The sequence below is a fragment of the Cuculus canorus genome, chromosome 1 (assembly GCF_017976375.1).
Source record: "Cuculus canorus isolate bCucCan1 chromosome 1, bCucCan1.pri, whole genome shotgun sequence".
Lineage (NCBI taxonomy): Eukaryota > Metazoa > Chordata > Aves > Cuculiformes > Cuculidae > Cuculus > Cuculus canorus.
Genome location: NC_071401.1, coordinates 166,230,677 through 166,249,816, shown reverse-complemented (window position 1 = coordinate 166,249,816; position 19,140 = coordinate 166,230,677).

Sequence of the window (19,140 nt, the reverse complement as noted above, 5' to 3'; positions counted from 1 at the left end):
ATAACACATGTCAAAATTATATAAAGACTCCTGAACAAAAGCAGCTACAGAAAGTGCACATTTGTCTGTAGAACACAAAGGTGATCTGGTCACTTTATTGCTAATTAAGTCTTCTTTCCCGAGTGGCTGAAAAATTAGGCAACAGGACCATAAGCAATGTGCTCTCTCTGTGGATCTGTCACATTTTATAGAAAGCCTACTAGTGTTAGTCTTCTCTCCATGTCTTCCATTGCCAGTTGAACTTTATGCATTTTCAAAAAGATCTGTTTATCCCTGGATCTACTATTCCAGGACTGGCACAAACCCTCTATTCTTACTTAACCTTAGTCCCTGCCTTACTATACTAAGGAACACTTTGTTTTTCTATGACTATTTTGTGTTCCACAAAGGGAGTCTATTTCCAGACATAATATTGTTCTGTATGTGCCCTGATTCTAAGAATTTAGCATTTTTCCCATTTAATCTTAGGAAAGTGGGCTGGTTTATAGTATAATCTGTATTGAAATTTTGAAGAACATATGAAATTTGTATTCAGTCCCCATGTTGCTGAAAACCCAGGGATCCTAATTTCAGCGACTAAAACAATTTAGAATATTTGAAAAAGTTGCTAGCAACACCATCACCTTTGTTTTAATAGAGTGGCTATATTTGTTTCTTTTCAGGAACCAAGTCCTATGTCTTGGTATTAGGAATACTTGCAGTGTGTCTATCATACTGTTTTCCTTCCACTCTTAAGGGCGTTTCAACCTAGTTTTGAGATCCATTTAGGTTTAGACATGAAGCTGCTCAGTTTTAGACAAATCTGAATGAAGAAAACATATCTAGTTGTTACAGGATTCTAAGGTTAAATAAAGAAGAAATACTCATCCTCTTCATCCTTTTCTGGTGTTTTGATTGGATGGCTTCATAACAAGAGTTTCCTTAGTTTTAAAATCATCTTCCTAACAAGGTTAGTGCAGAATCACTTTAAAGAAGCTTCACATTCAGAAAGAATGTACTAAAATTGCTACATACAACTTCTGTACGGTAGCATAAAATCATTTATAAAATTGTCCCATTCTGAAGTTGTTTTATCTGTTGTTCACGTTTTTATTTCTTAGCTTTTCATTTTACTGTTTTTGTGAGTTATGACTACTTGCTTATTTCTTCATCAACGCTTCTCTCGCCCTCTTCTTTCTCAAGCATTTGAAATTTTTTAAGTGTTCCCCACAATTTGTTTGTGAGTGGGATTTTTACTACTTGCACTGAGCAGTTCCAGCACTCTTACGGGTTTGGAATTCCTGTCAGGAGCTCCTGATGTAAAAGTGTTCTAAGGTCTTATGACAGAGTTTGCATGATAAAAATGAAGTTACAATGCATAAGCAACTGAATGCACCATATTACATGAAATATGCTGAATTTAAAGTATAGAAATATTAAATGAAATAATTTTAATCACTGAAAAGGAAAACAAATAGGATCTCTTAAACCTCAGAGATTAAATACTAAGAAAATTAATCAGGGTGGAAAAAACCCTCACATGTTTGCTGTTCCTGTTTTGTGTAGCTAATGACTTGAGTAACCTAAATAATGCTGGCATTATCAAGCTGGATTAGCAAATGTATATGCTAGCTTGACTGTTCAGCATGTCTGCACTGATGAGTATAAACATTTTGTGGGAAAAGGTTGAATTTGCAAAGGCTTCAACCTGCATTGTATAACAGGTCATATCTTTTTAATATTTCTGATTGCCTAAGATGAACTCTAATGAGCATATTTTTGTAATCTAGATCATTAAATGGACATAAAATGTTCCTCTGGTAAGCATTTGTGAAAAGGAGTTGTAATAAATGACTTGCTAAAAATTGAGAGCACCTTCATGCATTCATTTACATTCACTTATAATAAAGCAAGCATGGTTTGCTGGAATACAAACATAAAACCTGGGATTCAAACAAATTAAGGAATATTTCATAGAATCATAGAATGGTTTGCGTCAGAAGGGACCTTAAAGATTATCTAGTTCCAACCCCCCTGCCATGAGCAGAGACACTTCCTACTAGATCAGGTTGCTCAAGGTCCCATCCAGCCTGGCCTTGAACACCTCCAGGGAGGGGGCATACACAACATCTCTGGGCAATATGTTCCAGTGTTTCACCACCCTCATCGTGAAGAATTTCTTCCTAATGTCTAGTCTAAATCTTCCCCTCTCCAATTTATAGCCACCCTCCCTAGTCCTATCACTATATGCCCTTTAAAAGTGCCTCACCAGTTTTCTTGTAAGCCCCTTGCAGGAACTGGTAAGCTGCTATAATGTCTCCCCGGAGCCTTCTCTTTTCCAGGCTAAACAAACCCAACTCAGCCCGTTCTCATAGCAGAGGAGATCCAGCCCTCTGATCATCTTTGTGGCCCTCCTATGGACCCATTCCAGCTGTTCCATATCCTTCTTATGTTGAGGATTCCAGAACTGGACACAGTACTCCAGATGGGGTCTCACAAGAGCAGGGCAGAGGGACTGAATCCCTCAACTTGCTGGCGATGCTTCTTTTGGTGCAGTCCAGGATATGGTGGTGTTCTGGGCTGCAAGCATGCATTGCCAGCTCATACTGAGCTTCTCATCAGTCAGCACCCCCAAGCCCTTCTCTGCAGGGCTGCTCTCAATCACATCATCTCCCATCCTGTATCGAAACCATAGATTGCCCCGATCCAGGTGTAGGACCTTACACTTGGCCTTGTTGAATGAACCTCATGAGGTTCTCACAGGCCCACTTCTCCAGCTTGTCTAGGTCCCTCTGGATGAGGGACGTTGAGCTGTTGACTACTGCTCTCTGAATGTGATCATCCAACCAATTCCTTATCCATCAAACAGTCCACCATCAAATCCATAGCTCTCCAATTTAGAGAGATGTTGTAGGAGACCGTGTCAAAGGCTTTATAGAAGTCCAGATTCATTACATCCTTTGGTTTTCCCATGCCCACTGATGTGGTTACCCCATCAGAGAAAAACACTAAGTTGGTCAGACAGGACTTGCCGCCGGTGAAGCTGTGCTGGCTGCCTCTAGTCCTGCTTTCCCCCCACCCACCATCCCCCTCAGTCCCCATCTTCTTTAACATAGCTGCTAGGAGGATGTGTTCCATGATCTTCCCAGGGGCAGAGGTGAGACTGACAGGTCAGTGGTTCCCAGGGTCATCTTTTTTACTCTTTTTAAAAGTGGGCACAATGTTACCTTTCTTCCAACCACCAGAGACTTCTCCTGACTGCCATAACTTTTCAAATATCAATTTTCAACCACATCTGCCAATCCCCTCAGGACTTTGGGATGCATCTTGTCAGATCCCATAGACTTACATATGTTCAGGTTCCTCAGGTGGTCATGAACCTGATCCTCCCCTACTGTGTGTGTGTGGGGGGGGGTTAACCCCTAGTGCCGTTCTTGGTTAACCCCTAGTGCTGACCCAGGAGGGGTGAGGAGAGCACCTTATCCCTCCAACCATTGTGTGTCGTCCCACAGCTTGTCATAGGCAAGCCTGATAATATCCCCCTCCCCCTTCACATCTGGTTTAAAGCCCTATAAATGAGCCCTTCAAGCTCCTGAGCAAAGGCCTTCCTCCCCCTTTGAGAAAGGTGGCTAAATTATGCTAAATTTATATTTTGCAGTATGAAAGAATTTGCATCAGTCCTGTTTTATTTCTTGGTTTTTTTTACCTAGGAAGATCATTATATGAATGCATAGTATTGATAATACAGAAAAAATATTAATAAGGACAATTGAGTGACTTAATGGTACAGAAAAAAACTTGTATCAGCCTTGACCCTGATGAGATCTTCTCTCAGATCTTCTCTGTGTTCTCTTGTCATGATTTTTACACAGTACCACAATTCTGTACTAAAGATATTTCCAGTATTTTAGAATACTCAAATGATTTACTTATACATGTTCTGTCCTGAGTCACATATTGAACTACATTCATTGTCTGTCAGAAATTTCCTAACAATTTAAGAAGCCCAAAGACATTTAAACATTCCCTAAACTGTTTACCAAGACTGAAAAATGATGCAGCTTCTATTGGGAAATTAAAATTCAAACTTTGAAAGTTTAATATTTTGCTATGTGCTACCTTGCACTCTAAACCCACTTCACAGTTGATGACACTTGTGTTTTCTCCCTACAACATTCCTGCTAACGATGTGTACAATGTAGTGACATGACCTTTTATATACAGATTTGTGAAGTACCATAAATTAGTGAATCAACTTTGCTCTGTTCAGTAGGGCAGTCCTTCCACGTACAGCACACTAGGACTCAGGAGGTCAAGTGATCATCTACTTGATGTACATCTACAGAGTTTTAGAACGTAATACATTACATTGAAATATTTTTTTCTTCCGTATTTCCATCCATGTTTTCATAGCAATGGGAGATCATGATGACTGGATTCTTTGCATTACACCTCCTAGTTTCTTCTCTGCTTTGTATTCCTGTGTGTTTGTGGAATTTGTAGTTAACTAAACAAACAAACAAACACAAAAATCCCACAGCAAACTGATTTGGGTGCTTCTGTGCTCTCCCATATTATGGGATAAATGTGTAGAGGGTTCTGCACCAGGCAGGTGAGACAAGGACAAAGAGCTAGGGGTGGCTGATAACAGAAAACATATACTGCTTAAGGTAAGGCAGACCGAAACTGGGAGACTGAGAAGATACCAAACTGAAGTTCTTGAAAAGAAATGAGGTAAAATGCCGAGCCAAAATGGCTAGGTTGAGAACCTGGCCAAATCTAGGCTGAAGATGGATATCTGTATTAAGAGCAGAGAAAGGAACAAAGAGAAAGACTAAGGGCAATTTGGAGATGTTAACAAACAGGTGGGAGGCTGGAGCATGGCAAACTTAGGCCAGTCAGACCAGGAAACAAAATAACAGAGCACATACCTGGAGTGTGTCTGTAGCTGAATGACACATTCCATGGACTGCAGCTGTTTGCATTGTGTCATGTATCTTGTTGGGAATTGTTGTCTTTCAATCAGAAACTCTCACATAGATCCATAAAGTAAAATTTCTCTGATCTTAAATATATGAGAGTGAACTCTGCAACACAGAGATGCTCTGCACAAATCAATGCATCTCCTAGAAGGATGTATATTAGATCTTGCATTTCCCTTTCTGTAATTTTCATTGCTGGGATCTTTTCCTCACTATTTTTGAAATAAATATGACATTTATACTTCTTTTTTATTTTTAATTAAAAAATCCATCCACAATCTTATCTGATATTTAGTGTGAACAAATTTTGGTTAGTCTGCGCCTCAAATTTCTTTCTAAGATGGATAAATTCAAAACACTTCCACTGAAACCAGAGGTGCTAAGTAGGTTGATTTTTTTAAAGAAAGTGCTCTAACATAAATCCTATTTTTTTTATTTGTGTTTGATCAGAAGTAAGCAGTTACATTCTTTTTTTATTCTAGAAATTGAGTGGCCCTACAGTGGGGGATGCACATTCTGAGCAAAAGAAAGTGTTGTGTTGTATCTACATTGATTTCCATAGCCTATGGAAATATTTGCTCTTAAAAATAAGCATGACAGTAATAACTGACCTCTAAAAGTAAGTTAAAGGTTCTTTTTCAGTCATCCTTTTCTCTCTTTCCAAACTGCATTCCTTTGACATGCTGAATACTGAAGACTTCCAGTAAAATACAGGACTTTAACAAAATCAAATCTCATGTGTCAATCTTGTGAGAAGAGGCTTGATAGCTCTTTTTGCTTCATTGTTTTAGGTAAAGCTACATACTGGCTATTCTGCTGTAAATAATTAAAGTATTACACCTCTGTTTCTCTATTCTCCACTGCTCAGTAGTAAATGAAAGAGTCAGGACTGTCTGTCTTTGTCCGCCTGTCAGGCCCATAGAGCATTCCAGATGCTGCACTCATCCAGTCATCTTCCATCTCCAATGAGAGCTGCAGTTCTTGCCAAGTGTGCTGTAAACTGAAAAGTGCTGCTGCCTTCTGATGCTCCATATTTATTCGTGCATACTGGATTCCCTGGCAAACCTACTCAGAGAATCTTTCCAGTGCTTACCATTACAAACGGTGTTGTGATTATGGTCGTCAGACATTTTATTGACGTGTCTTCATTAAATTATTAGCTTATTGGTTATAGTTTTTCATTCCTATTTTTTGTACCAGTTTGAATAGTATTTTGATAGTGTTTTGGCAACTTTTGGCCACACACTGAATTTGGGAGTGTTAAGTTGCATATACATAAGGGGAGTAGTGAGAATTAAACATACTTTTGTGTGAAAGTTTATAAAATTATTATAAATTAAGACAATGCTTTTCTCTTAGGGGTCCATAAATGAACTTCAGGTTGCATATCTTTCTCTGGTGTTGTGTTTTTCTAGTGGCCAGCAATGTCCTGAAATGTATAATGACACTTCAATAGGCTTTTTAGGCTTCAGTGGTTGAATCACGGAAATTGAATTATTTTAAAATGCTTCTTAGTTCAAAAAATGCGATGTGAAAATTAATTTAAAATAGCACACAGAAGCTATTTCGGAATATTTTTACAAACATTAACCACAATTTTTTTTACAGCAAGATTGTGTTATTCTGAACATTTCAAAATTATCAGTTCAATGATATGAACCTGGAAAGTAGGAACACTGCAGAATGATTCTATATTCCTTTTCAAAATGCTCCTAAAATCTTGATCTATTTAATATATTTTTTTTTTCTTTGGTGGAGGGTGGGGAGGAAATAAATTAAGGGTCACTTTTCACTTGTAGACACTGGAGGAAACCTTGGACTAAGAAAAATCTGTTATAATGCTAACTGTAGAAACAGCAGGTGATGACAGCATGAATCCATTTTCCCCCTTTAATAAGGAAGATCCTTGGAAAAATTGTACTTGAAGATATTAATAAATCTTTTCTATGAAATATCTGTCATGATAGAATACCTTACCCTACCAAGAAAAAGTTTTTTTAACTTCGCTGTTCATTGCTTCTAGGCTTTAACCTTTCCAACATCCCCCGAGTTAAATTTCAGTACAGATTTTTCTATAATGATTTATGTATCACATTATGAAATATTCATAATAAAGCACATTTTTACCCAAATAACCTCCTGAGTCATTTGGATTTGCCCTTTTGTATAGGTTTTTTTTTTTTTTTTTAAAGTAGTTGAAGCCATTTCATCCACTTATGAAATAAAACGACTCTGAAGTGCACAGTTTTATTAATGCCTCTTTTGTAAGTACATTGCTGCACGTGGCTGACAAATAGAAGTAAAAGGTTGGTAAGCTTAGAAATAAGATGATACACTTTTTTTTCCATCACCATATGATTTCATGTTACTGATATCAAGAAATAACATCTTTTTAGCCATCACCCACTAGCTTTCTGAACTCAGACCCATATGGACGGCTTATGCCTGGAGGCTGGAAGACTTTGGCTGTGCTGGGCTCTGGGAGATCGGGGTCTCCTTTCTGCCAGTCAGTGTATAATTTAATTTCTACTTCTGCTTGCTTTCACACTGCGAGCTTATTTCCTTTATTTTGCCAGAAAGCCTTGTACCCAAAATGAAGTGAAATGCAAATTAAATAATTTTAAATACAGACTATCTACCTAGTGCATGCTTGTTTATTTTTAGGGACACACTGTTACTGTGTCACAGCTGGTCAGATAAGTTCTGTTGAAATGTTCTGCCACAGTCAGACTCCGGGCCAGAAATAAAATTGATTTTGATTAAGTCACTGATAAAAAGAAAATAAAAATGTTGAATGGAAAGAGTTTATATCACCTTTTCATTTATTTTTCCACTGTTTTACTATGCCAGCAACAATGTAAAATATGACACATGAATTATAATTTTCTATTGGAAATTATGTCTGCATTAATTTAGTCTATTTTTAAAATGTTTTTCTAGTGAGTATTCCACAGAAGATATTGAAAACTTTGAAATGTTGATATTTTCCATAAAATTGATTTCTTTTTTTTTCCTTGACATGATCAGTAATAAAAAGACAACTTGCATTTAGGACAAAGATAAGACGCTAAAAGGCAAAATCTGATGCATGGTATCTGACAATGTCTAAACAAACCAAAGGAGGGAAGAAAGTGTTGGTATTGTAATTAGGCAAATTATTTCCAGATTGTCAAGTGCCTCACATAACCAATTAAAACAAGAACCAAATAATAATTAAATAATTATTAATAAAATTAGTACTTACTTGTAATAGAAGATCTTTTTTCTAATACCTTGAGGCTTTAATTTTTAAATCAATATTCTCTTCCACTGAAACAAGATGTTTACATAGTAAGAGGTGTATTTTCTTGTCTTAAGTCTCCAAAAGAAACTACTATAAATAGAATGGGAGATGAATTCATCTGGAGAGAAAATTAACTTAAAAAATGTGAAAAGTAACTGATCAAATTGCAGTTTTCTTAAATTTTAGTTTGCAACACAGATTGCTGTAAATCTGGAACAAAACATTTTGAGTATATAGAAATATTTATCTTTAATTGGAAAAACATGTAAATAAGACAAGTAGACAGACACAAATTATATTTTATCTCAAACATTTTTATTTTAGCCAATGATGTCAACACTGCCTTGATTAAATGTGAACATCAACATCTAAGCGTAGCAAACAATCTTTGAGGCAGAAAATCCAGTTCTATTTTTTTTTTAATCTTCCGACTGCTGAAGATAATTAGAGGTCTGACAATCAGGTAAAAATACTTTAACAGTCATGTCTTATCTCACTGCTAGAGGCCTATTATGCTTGCAGTTAAAGTAATCTGACTGTTCTAGTTAGAATTCTCATTGTTTGTTTATTTTTAGATTAGTGAAGAAAATATATGTGGAATCAATATTTAGAATAAAATTGTAGGCCCCATTCGAAACTAGAATGTTAAGGTATCTGGTGTAGCTCTTCAGTGGTGTAAAGAATATTAATTATAACTTAATTATGATTATGAGCCCAGGAGAACTATGCTGGCTTGCTGCAGCTAGGGGTTTGAAATAAATTGTGGATTTTTAGAGTTAAATTCAATAGTATTACTGTCTACTATTGTATTTGCCATAATGAAGAACGGCAGGATGGTCATCAATTTGTGTTATATTTTCTAGAGTTTTATTTATTATTTGTTTCTTTGGGGTTTTTTTCCCACCTCAAATGTTTTCACTGATGAACAGGATATATGCTGCTATATGCCTTAATTATTTCTCCAGTGTAGAGTTGTACTCCGAGACCTTTTAAAATACTCTGCTTTGATCCTTTCTACCAGTCACACAGGAAAAGCACAATTTGGCCAAAGTTATTTCATCACAAAACCAGACAACTGAGTTAAATACATACCTCTTAATAGCATAACATTTCTGGAAAAGTCACAGTTAGAACTGTTTCCCAGTTTTAACATATCGAAAAATACGATGCTGTTATCACTGTTACTTTGTTACTGAGACACATTCAAAGTGGAGGCAAAGGTGACTCACTGTGTCTTTGGATGGTTTGATGATATTTAATGTAAAACAATAACACAATACGATCTGGCACATTGTATGTTTTTCTTCAGCAGAATTTTTTTTCTTAATATTTTGTTGAATTGCTAGTGTTTGACCTGGAGTCCATGTTGCTTCCCTGGAAGGCAGAAAAAGTATATTTTATGGAAAGGGTATTTCTGTGTGGTTTTAATGATGATACTATAATGACCTTTAAGGTGAGATTCGTATATACCTTGGTTTATGGTCCAATGTAGATGCATACCTCCTTCCCATGTGGAGAAATGCTTTCTAAAGGGCAAGAATGCATTTCCATTTGGAAGGCAGGAGGGAGACATCCAAGGTCCAGTTTCTATTCAGTAATCACCACCAAAAATGTCAATACCATCTTCTTAACCTTTTATTTTTTTGGGATAAGGGTACATATTTATGTGCTTATTCCTAGAGCCCATACATGCAAATCTGTGTTAGACGCTCATGTTCTTCCTCTTTATGTTAAAATTCTTTTCTGTGACTTTTGCAAACATATCCAATATAATTATAAACTAGTGCTCTTTAAAGTATGTTGAAAGCTTAGAACTTTCATATATGCATATAAAGCAAAATCCTAAGAAAACAGCATGCTAAATATTGATAGTTTCCTAGGCAAGTCTATCCTCAATAGTCAATGCCTCTGGAACTAAGAACCAGACCATAAACACAAATTCAGCACATTTTATTGTACATAATTACATTTTCCTCAAAGTGAAAGAAAAACATTATTAAAAAAGAATCACACTAACATGCAGAATCAGGTGGGTGTATACCTTCATATTCTGATTATGTGTTTTGCTTGAAGCATGCTCTTTTTATGTCCTTGTTCATGTACATAATGTAATCTGCATTTTCTGGTTTTTTTTTTTTTTTTTTTTTTTTTTAATATTTGTACTTGAATTGTAGCTCCTTCAGAATTCATAAGGTAAAGCTGAATATTTTTTTCTAAGGGTCCTATCTTGTTTCCAATACTATTTCAAAATGTGTTTCTGGAAGCATACAAATTTCAGTCGTACCAGCAAAAGCATCAGAATTACATTTGTCATGCGCCCTTAAGTAGGTTCTAAAATATTGCAATTCCTATTACAATAACTCTGTTAAGGCTTTACAGTCAAATAAATAGATGGATGAATGCATCATTGCATACAGCAAATTAATCAGGGAATCCCTTACTACCAGAACAATTCTGAACCTCTTTCTGTTTGAGAAAGGAAAATGCTGCTTCAAGAAGAGAACCATAGTGGTCATAAACCATATTTTATGTATCTGAAGCTGTCCTGAACTGACTATAAAAACTTTGAAAGACATGAAAATGTTTTCAAAATGTGCTTACACATTCAATATAATTATTAACCATCTCTATCCAGATTTCTATAGCACGGGTTTGTCTCCAGTGGATGATTTTATAGCGAAGGTTTGTTCAGCAGAAGATTTTTATACAGAGGGATGCTTTAAACCAATAAATTGTTGTATCTTTGGAGTTTGTTTTGGGGATTGATTTCAATATTTTTGTTGAAAATGTCTTTGGTTTGGTTGCTTGGACTATTGCTTTAGTAGAGGTGTCACTCATTTTAATATGAATTGCAGATGCTATCTGCAATGTAAAAGCATAGCTTTATGTAGACTTGAGCAGAGTAATTAATGAATATACAAATAATCGAAGCTTCAGCTTAGACAAAAAATCAAAAGCAAACCTTCTTTTCCAAGCTGAAATTCTGTTCAAGAAGAAGCTGTCCAAATATGAGCAGTAGTTGCAAGAGAACTGTTCAGCTTACACTTCAGGACATTCACACAGGACAGGATTCAGTTCCTTTAACATCAGTGTCAAATGCTGTCTTAAATGTCCCTGAGTGATGTCTCCCATTTCCAGCAGATTTTACAGAAAGATGTCAGTCTCTTGAAGATCCTGTGTCATGGCAGTTATACTTAGAGGTAGCTTCCAGAAAGTTGTTTTCTGACTAGACAGTAGAGGTAGCCCTTAGTTGCCTAAATTTAAGCATCAAGTACCGTTTGAAAGGGACTCATTACCTGTGACTGTAAGACATGACATTGACAGCTGAGATCTCACAGATTTGTGTCTATGGATACAGTCTAAACCCTTTTTCAAGATTTTTGTTTGCTTGTTCTGACTTGCTATTGTGATTTCTCCATAAATCTCTATTTAAGAGACTATCATGATACAGTACTACAGTATTCATTTGTGTCAGAAACAGGCAGTAAGGAGGGAGATTCAGGAAGCAGAAAGTGTATCAGAAAGTCTATGCTGACTGTGTTACGCTCAACATCTTGTTTATGGGCAAAGAAGGATAGATCGTTAGTAGAATTCAAATCCTTGTAGCCTAATCCAAGAATCATGATTACTCTGGATCTTACTGTTACAGAAAAAGAAAGTGTATGCTTCTATACCGAAAAACATTTAATAATATTAAATATACAGTTAGAAATGTTATGCACCCATTCAGTTTCTATCCTTTTTCCCAGTCCTGACTACTAAGGTCAACGGTCTGATTTCAGCATTTGTGGTGGGGCTGTAACGATGAGTTGCCAGCACTGGCAGATCTTCACTTAGTTCATGTTGAAGAGTTCTTATTTATTACTCTAGGATTCACTTGGCGTCACTTTTATGTTTTCTAACATTCTTTTATATCTTAGCCCCTTTTTCATTGGCCGGAATGTCTGCTTCACATCTGAACTTATGAACTCCTGTGTATGTCAGTAACTATTTTATTGTTCTTTTTGTTATTCCTTACATCAGTTTCATCTGGCTTAAGGTTGCTGTGTCATTAACTGACTGTGGGTGAGTTGTTTGCAGCCATGATGTCTCCAGTGTCAGCCTGTGCCTCATCTCTTATCATGCCATGCCTCTGCACCTCTGTGGCACATCCTGTGTTTCTGCTTCTCAAGATCTCAGTTGCAATACCGGGGCTTTATTTCTCAGTACAGTGTACGTTAGTCATAAAACTGTTGCGATACTGCCATATAAAGATAAATAAAACAAAATGGGTTAACCATAGCCACCGGACCAATTATATAAAAAAAAGACATTTTCTCTTAAATTGGGAAGTTCAATGAAAGTTGAACCAAAGCCTATCAAACCTCAGTCCTGAGGCCTTGTTAACTCTGTATGAAGCTTGCAAACATATTATTAGCAGTGTCAATACTGGGTTATGTCTGGAGAGAGGCTTGCATTTTTAGAAGCTCATCTTTTCCACAGAGAAATGTATATAACTTATTCTGACAAAAGATGACATCTTCTAAATCTTGTCTTCCTAGGTATTGTGCAGGCAAATGCAATAGAAGTAACAGCCAGAAGTCAACAGAAGTCATGCTGGTTAGTACATTAAATAATGCAAGAGATTGAAAACACTAGACAATATTTACTGTCAAAGGATTACATATTTGTCCTGGGTAAAAAACATCCTCTGCTTCAGACTTGTTCAAAACATTTTGATCCAATATTTCATGCTCCTAAATTGTAGAGATGAATAAGAGAAAGGCTTCAGTGCATCTTTGAGTAGCAAAGTGATTCATAGAGGGCATATTTCTTACAATACTACTTCTACTTCTGTTTCAAATCTCTGTATTCCTCCTTCTTTCCGAGCAGGCAGTATTAACTGCTTTTTCAGGAATAATTTAACAGTTACCTTACTCTGCATTACATGTCTTTTCCTTTCAGGAAACGGTTGCGGTCTTCAATGTTCAATTGCAAAGCTATGATAGAATGTTTTAAAGTGCCAAAAAACCACTTTCCCCCATTCCTTATTAATAGAGGTATTCTCAAGCAGGTGAAACATCTTTTACTGAAGGACACCGTATTGAAAGATAGTCCTTGTTGCCATTAACTTCTCCTTATAACTCAGAATTTAATATGGCCAATCAGGTTTTTCAGGAAAAAAAGTTACATAGGTTTTGTTTGTAGATCATGATTACCCTATGAAGTATGTATTGATGGTCTTTTATTATCCCCAAGACCATAGTCTAATTCCAAAGCATTCACAGTTAGATATTCCCATATGTGATTATCTGCTTTCTTTCCCCATAGTCTTGTGTTTCTGTTTGTCCCGTTCTATTAATTCGGTGTCTTCAGGAAGGATTCTTGGCAAGTACAACCATAAATTCTGAGAACGAGCATAACCAGCTGTTAATATAGTTGTCATTACAGTGTCTTTCCTGCCTCAAGCATACTTTGGTTTTTAAACTTTACTTCATGTGGACTGTAAATACTCAGACTTAGTAATTACTGGAAGTGGAATAAATATTCAAAGAACAAAACAGATTGCTTTTATTATAAATGAAATGTGCCTACATGTCTAAGTCTTCTGCTGCCTGCTCTCTGTAAATGCTGGCACATGCACACACAGATTTACAAACCCAACTTCCATGATTTGAGTGGAAAGGAGCTGAAAGGAATCTGAATGAGCCTTCCTCTTTACTTCCTTACTGGAATGAGGTGTTCACATTGCTGCCTAAAGAGTTCCATTCTGAATGCTCTATGTATGCATAATAAACTTTGAAGGACAATCATGCACGTCTGTATTGACACAAAGAAAAGAAAACACATTTTCTACTAGGAAACGTTTCCTAGGAAATTAATTGGAAAGCATATTTTCCAAAACAGATTTTACTGAATCCTTCCCAGGGACAGGATTATTTCCACGGATTTTATAGAGTGAAGTTTTCAGCAAGGGCAGACAAAGATGAAACAAAACTTTTCTCTAAGATAATTAATTATAAAAGGTTATTAACCTTTCGACAAGTCTTTATTTCACTAGAACATCATTTAGAAACAAAGGCTAAAATTCTACTGACACTTTTAGACTCAAGTAAAACAGATCTTGGGAATTTGAAAGGCGATTTTTAGTACCTTTTCCATCGACACAATTAAAGCATAAGACTCTATCAGTTTTTAAAAACTAGCAAACAAAATACTATACAGATGACATTAAGAAGCACTGGATGCTTCTGTGGGGCAGTATACTTCACACATATAAACAAGTTGGGCATCTTGCGACTATTATTACTACACACTTTTAGTGCTGTCCTTTTACATAAGTACAGCTTTTGTTGAGATGTCATTACTTTTTATTTAATTAATATCTTGGGTTTAAAGATTAGTATCATTTGGAATTCACATTATTATTCTATGCAGAAGCTTACTTCAGGCTCATTTATTTTCATGTTAGCATTCTTTGGGAATGTCAGATTTGTTTATTCAGAGTAGATAAATCTGCCATGTGGTAAATGATAAAAGGGAGATGGTCAAGTATGTTATGTTTCTAACCCTCTGAGTCCCGTCAAAATTATTGTAAGAATGTGTGGTATATTTTAAAAGAATAATAATGCTGTTTTATTCTGTGGAACAGTATGAATTCTATATAGAGTACTACCAGTCTACAAATTGGATATGCCAGTGTACTACAGAGAAATGAGTTTTTTAATATAGTGTTTGCATAAAATGAAGAATGCTATTCATCATAATATTTGGCATCTAAATAGAACTTTTCTGAGTGTCTAAGCATTTTATTAACATTTTTTAAGCAAGGCACATGACACATTCTTTGAGGTAAGCAATCTTACTTCACTGAACTAAGGCAAAAAAATAACAGCATAAGGATTTGATGGTTAGTCAAAACCATCATCATCTGCTTTTTTTTTTTAGGTTTCCTGCTTTGTTTTTGATATCACATTCCCTCATTTCTTGAAAATGAATAGAATGTTGTAACAAGCCAAAGTTCAGATAAGATTAGGTTTATATTGGGTCACTTAGATAAGTAAAACATTAGGGAATGCTTAGTTTCTTAGTTTATGATCTTTTTTTTTGTTTTTTTAAGGTATGAAATAAAATACTCTGTTAACTCCTGACAATCTGGTGGGTGATGATCTTTTAAAGTCGTGATGATAATTATAAGGGACCGTTCAAAAGTAGTCTTATTTTAGTTAAAGACATTTCATAGCAGAAGAAATATAGGGCCCCATCATATTTATACATGATTCCATTTAGTATAGTATGTATTTAGTTAAATGCATTATTTTACTAGAAAGCTCTAATGACTCCTATATATTCTACATACAGATTTTAATAAATTAGTTGCAATTATCCCACTAATTAATTGGATATAATGGATTTATTATGACAAAACTTTAAAAATACAAAGGAAACTCCTGTAGTATGCTTGTCTCTGGAGACTGAATTTAGCTTTGACCTCTTAAATACTTCTGATTGGACAGGTGTCAGTGTGCCCATGTTGTTTTAAAAATACAGATTTACTAACAGAAATGTTAATCAATTTGCTGCTGATGTAAAGCATGTCATATCACAAACAGTTTTGCAACTACATTACGTTTATAAAAGTAGTAAGTAATTCTATTTCTGTAGCTTGCTTTGAAGATCTAATTGGTAATGTGGGTTTAAAAGCCTTCAGGTCACTCAAGGAAAGAAGCAAAACAAAGACACTAAATTTTATATTAGGTGAGAAACAAATCAAATGATTTAGTAAAAATGTCTCATCAAACTATTGCTTGCCAAGAAAACGTACTGTATTTTTAAATTGATTGATTTTTTAAAAATAAAATATAACAGAAAAAAGGAAAAATATCTAGTATTCAAAATATATGGTGAAGACAATAAGTAGCTAAGGATTTCTTATGCTAACAAAATTACTTATTCCTGCTGAGCCCTATATTTAGATGCACAGGATTATAGACCACAGCTTCAGAAATAAATTGAACCGTGTACTTCCATTTTCAAAAAGTGTTGCAGAGCTCTAGACATTATGGGATGTGTTTGCATAGAAATGTTATCTAAGTCTGAACTGAGAAATTGATGGTGTCTTTTGATGAGAACACCTGCAAGAGAGATTTTGAACAACAATTTAATAATCTGCTTTGCTCCTTTTCATTCATCGTCCCAATAAGGCAGAATACTATGCATTAAATTTTTGTGAGTATTGAGATTTGATTGTGGAGAAAGAATAAACTACATCACAACAGGGTCCCTTTGCCTCCTTCTAGCAGAAATATGTTTATATTAGAATATCTTTCTTAAAGTTCACATAAATAGTTTATGTTCTCTTATAAAACTTGTGATGACTAGAAAATCCACCATGGTATTCTTTGCTAGTTCTTTTCTGTTTTACCTACCTCTCCTTGGCTATTTTGCTTGGATTTTTTTTTGGTTTGGTTTGTTTTTTTTCAGAATGCCCTTTCATTTTACTTTCAACAATCCATTACACCAAAGAGACGGAGGATTCCCCCTTTCTTTCCCCCTGTCCCCACAGTCCTTTCCAACCCAAACCATTCTATGATTCTATGACTCTCATTTGTGGATAAGAATTATACAAATAAATTTCTTTCCTCTGTCCTTTACATGAAAAATTTTTTTTTGCATACTAAATTTTCAAAGGAAAAATCTCTTCTTGAGATCTTGGGTGAGTTAACTGCATCTGAGCAACTATAACTACTTGATTACTGATGGCATCAGTACAAATCACTGTGCAGGTGACAAGTGATATGAAACTTACTGGTTTTCCAGAGGGAATTTTGTTTGAAACACAGACCACCCTTTTAGTAATGATTAGAACAATTTGAATCAGACTTGGACTTCTGATCCTCCATTCTTTCAAGGTGTAAATAAAAGTCTTATTTAAGTGAGCCAATTTTTGCCATTTGCGATGGTGAGTACAGCTGGCCACATTTTATCATTTGTCTGACAGTGCTAGTGCACCTCTTCCATGTTTTATTTGACTAAGTCCATAACTTAGTCTTGTTGAATATTGGAAAAGCTACAATGAATAAGACTTTGGAGAGGAATATGTCTGAGTGTGCTTTCCCTAGTGAGTAGATGCTAGTCTTATTTTACTCAGCCTAGTGTATATTGCAGTGGTAACTCATGGGTAGTGGAGTAAATATTCTTCCTTTGTTGTCAGTCTCCTTGGAGATTAGAATCACAGAATGATAGAGGTTGGAAGGGACATATGGATGTCGTATAATTGTTTTCTCTGTTTGTTCTTCTATTCTATGTTAAAAATTCAGAAACATTTTGGTCTGAATAAATTAGCAAAAAAAGTCATAAATAATAGCAGAAGGCATAAGTGTTGGTACAAAGATTAGAAGCTAGAAAAAGGGAAAAAAAGACTGGTCTGTGGAGAGTTCGTTTCAGTTTTACGTAATGAATGTACAAATGGTATAATAAAGATAAAAAAATTATGAAAAATAACAACAGTAAGATAGAGTTAAAAAGAAGAGATTCCTAGTTAGTTTTAGAAAAAAGTTTTCAAGTATCTTGGCTTCATATCTTTTCATCAGACTGCAGAGGAAGTAATAGCTAAAATAAAGAACACCTTCTTCTCAGTCTTTTTGTCCTAACAATGCAAAGTCTGATGTGAGGTTTGTCAGTGATGTCCTTCAGAATAATTTGCTGCTCTGCTTGGTGGAGAAGAAGGTGGTGGATTGACTTTGGATGGATGTTAGATGCCCATCTCACTGCTTTCTCACTGCAACTCTTCAGAAGGACAGAGAGAGAAAATAATATTAAAAAGCTCACGCATTGAGACGAAGACAGAGAGATCACTTACCAACTACCATCACAGGTGAAACAGACTCAGCTTGGAAAATATCGATGCAATTTATCGTGAATTAAAATAGTATAGCATTGGATGGTGAGATGGTGAGAAACAAAGACAAAAACTGAAACTTCTTTCATAATGTCCCTTTTTCCCCAGGCTCAGCTTCACTCTTTTTTTCCTGACTTCTTACATTCCTCCTCACTCCTGCTGAGCAGATCAGAAGGGGATGGTTCTTGCAGTCAGCCCATAAATATTTGCCATGGCAGCCAAGAGAGCAAACTGATTGGTATATCGAACACGGCATAACCAGATGGTCAAAAAAAGTGATTATCCCAATGTATTCAGCATTTGTGTGGCCTCACTTTGAGTACTGTGTACAATTCTGGGCCCCATAATTTACAGAGGTGCTTGAATGAATCCAGAAGAGGACGAAAAAGCAGGTGAAAGGACTGGTAGGAATGTCCTCTGAGGAGCTTCTAAGAACTTTCTGCTTGTGTAGTTTGGAGAAAGGAGGCGGAGGGGTGATATTATTGCTCTCTATAGTTTCCTGAGGAGCAGAAGAGTAGAGGGAGATGCTGATCTCTTCTCCCTGATAGCCAGTGATAGGACATGTGGAAATGGTTCAAAGGTGCACCAGGGAGGTTTAGACTGAACATTAGGAAGCATTTCTTGACCAAACACTGAAACAGACTTCCTAGAGAGGTGATAGGTGACCCAAGCCTGTCAGTGTTCATGAAACATTTGGACAATGTCCTTAATGATATATTTTAACTTATGATCAGCCCTAAAGTGGTCAAACAGTTGTACCAGATAATCCTTGTATGTTCCTTCCAACTGAAGTATTCCATTGTGTTCTGTTGTATTCTATTCAATCAATTTTATTCCCAAACTGGACATAGCATTCCAAGTATGACCACACTAGTGATGAATAAAGGAGGATAACCTCCCTCGACCTGCTGGTAGTGATCTGTCTGATGCAGCCCAGGCTACCATTGGCTTTCTTTGACATAAACACATGTTATGAGCTCATGTTCAACTTGGTATCTGCTGGGACTCTCCGGTCC